Genomic DNA, 3,067 nt, shown 5'->3' with positions numbered 1-3,067 from the left:
TGAGCAGCATCTCTGCCTCACCTGGAGTGGGCCCCAGAAGAACCAGCCTGGGGGCGCTAGCTGGGGAAGTGACGGACCTCTCTTGGAGGGTAAGGGGTTTTTCCTGCACTTGATAAGACATACATTGTCAAGTCAGGAAACGACAGATGTTGGCAGGGATGCAGAGAAAGGGGAACCCTCCTACACTGTTGGTGGGAATGCAAGCTGGTGCAGCCACTCTGGAAAACAGTATGGAGGTTCCTCAAAAAGTTGAAAATAGAGCTACCGTATGACCCAGCAATTGCACTACTGGGTATTTACCCCAAAGATACAAATGTAGTGATCCAAAGGGCACCCCAGTGTTTATAGCAGCAATGTCCACAATAGCCAAACTATGGAAAGAGCCTAGATGTCCATCAACAGACGAATGGATGAAGATGTGGTATACACACACACACACACACATACACACACACACACACACACACACACACACACACACAATGGAATATTATGCAGCCATCAAAAATGAAATCTTGCCATTTGCAATGATGTGGATGGAACTAGAGGGTATTATGCTAAGTGAAATAAGTCAATCAGAGAAAGACAAGTATCATATGATCTACTGATATGAGGAATTTGAGAAACAAGACAGAGGATCATAGGGGAAGGGAGGAAAAAATGAAACAAGATGAAACCAGACGGGGAGACAAACCATAAGAGACTCTTAATCTCAGGAAACAAACTGAGGGTTGCTGGAGTGGTGGGGGGTGGGAGGGATGGGGTGGCTGGGTGATGGACATTGGGGAGGGTATGTGTTGTGGTGAGCGCTGTGTATTGTATAAGACTGATGAATCACAGACCTCTACCTCTGAAACAAATAATACATTATATGTTTAAAAAAAAAAGATAGTAGGAAGGGAAAATGAGGGGCGGGGGGGAATCGGAGGGGGAGATGAACCATGAGAGACTATGGACTCTGAGAAACAAACTGGGAGTTTTAGAGGGGAGAGGGGTGGGGGGATGGGTTAGTGTGGTGATGGGTATTAAAGAGAGCACATATTGAATGGAGCACTGGGTGTTATACACAAACAATGAATCATGGAACACTACATTAAAAACTAATGATGTAATGTACGGTGATTAACATAACATAATAAAAAAAAAAAAGACATACATTGTCAGAGGCACTCCTGAGGCTGATAGGTACACTGGCCTATTAACACAGAGGAAGGAAATGCCAAGGTGGAGAGGGGGCCAGAAAGAAAAATTCCTTGAGCCACTAAATTAGACTGTCCAGAGCAAGTCCCGGAAATCTACTAAACCAGAACGAGGGGTGCCTGGGTGGCTCAGTCGGCTAAGCGTCTGACTCTTGGTTTCAGCTCAGGTCATGATCTCAGGGTCGTGAGATCCAGCCCCCTGTCGGGCTCCGGGCTCATTGCAGAATCTGCTTGAAGTTCTTTTCCCCTCCCTCTCACTCGCCCGATGCTCCTCCATCCCACTCCTGCTCATGCTCACTCAGGCGCACTCTCTCAAATAAATACATAAATGCATACATAAATAAAATATTTAAACCAGAACCACAGGTTGGGAACCACCATTCCAAACTAGCAGTTTGCAATCTTGGCTGCAAGTTAGAATCTTTGGGGAGACTAATGATGGCTAACTGAACATAATTGAGAAAAAAAAAGAATCTTTGGGGAGCTTTTAAAAACTACAGACTTCCAGCTTCTCCCCGATCCTTCATGGAGCATGCGGCATGCCCTGGACTTTGGGACAGAAAATGGAATTAGAAGGTTTCACCTTCATTGGGGCCCCACACTGGAAAGGAGACTTTTCCCCGAGGATACAGCTCCAGGGAGTGGTTTCCAGGGTCCAACTGGTATCAGTATACAGAGGAATCCAGGCCTTCCTCTAAAGGTTACAGATCGTTTGGAATACTTTACTGATGTTGAAATTGGCCGCAGCAATTGCAGAAAGTTTTCAAATAGTACTGAAAACTGTGCCATTCAAGAGAACTCTAAACTGGAAAAGAAAGTAATGTGCAGTTTTTTGGTTGGAGCACTCCCCTGGAATGGTGAATTCATGGTGATGAAGAAGCAGTGTGTGGATGCTTAGGGGTTTCTGGAGTACCCACCACCACCACCATCTCTACCTTTTTCTGTGAAGAGAAAAATGGCACGCACCATGTTACCAATGTGGTTTCTTCATGCATGCCTCTCTGCTTATTTTGTTTCCTAGTTTCTTATTATGTGGTGACAAAAGATGGGTATGTCCAATTCCTTTTTCTTTTTCTTTTTTCTTTCTTTTTTTTTTTTTTTTGCCTCAAGGGAAGCCCCTTGACTTTGGCCAACTTGGTGACCCACCACCAGGAATAAGTTTGTCCCTGAGTACAAAGGATGGAGTAAGGTCTGATTCCCTTCCCCACTGCAAATCTGAGGAGGGATTCCTTTTTGATTGGGTAATAACTCCTTCCAGAGGTCTGAAGACAGTGGGTGCTAACTCAACAGGTTCCTTCTGGAAGCCTCCTTTTTGGCCTGAGGCTCCTTCTTCCTGAGAGTTCTGAGTCCATAGGTCACCTGGGCTGGGAGAACTCCTGCAGAAGAAACAGTCTTCCCCTGTGGGGTCTCTGCGAATTGGGGAACTTGTGTTTCTTCTCCTGTAAAGGTCAACAATGGTCACACCAAGAAAGACAAAGGGCAATAATGCCTTCCGAGTAAGCTGTGTTGTTCATGTGTACACGCCTGCCTGTGTGTGTGTGTGTGTGTGTGTGTTTGTGTGTGTGTGTGTAGAGAGATAGAGAGATGGATTGAGAAAGAGAGAGAGAGACAGAGATGGGGAATGTGAAGAAGGAAGTAGGCAAACACGGATGATAGCAGGAGATGAAATTCTCTTGAAGAAAATAGTCATTAAAAATAAGTCAGTCTAGGGGTGCCTGCGTGGCTCAGTTGGTTGAGCGACTGCCTTCAGCTCGGGTCATGATCCTGGAGTCTTGGGATCGAGTCCCACATCAGGCTCCCTGCTCGGCGGGGAGTCTGCTTCTCCCTCTGACCCTCTTCCCTCTCATGCTCTATATCTCTCGTTCTCT

The 3,067-nt window shown here is 45.9% G+C and overlaps 1 pseudogene; it reads left to right on the top strand.

The window, feature by feature from the left end:
• Positions 1–1,731: 1,731 nt before the first annotated feature.
• On the top strand, positions 1,732–2,097 carry LOC148163160 (cystatin-8 pseudogene; annotated as a pseudogene).
• Positions 2,098–3,067: the final 970 nt, after the last annotated feature.

This window comes from Eumetopias jubatus, unplaced genomic scaffold, assembly GCF_037043125.1.
Source record: "Eumetopias jubatus isolate StellerSeaLion01/CBP00866 unplaced genomic scaffold, mEumJub1_p1.0 scaffold_10, whole genome shotgun sequence".
NCBI lineage: Eukaryota > Metazoa > Chordata > Mammalia > Carnivora > Otariidae > Eumetopias > Eumetopias jubatus.
This window is presented reverse-complemented; position numbering and strand designations above follow the sequence as displayed.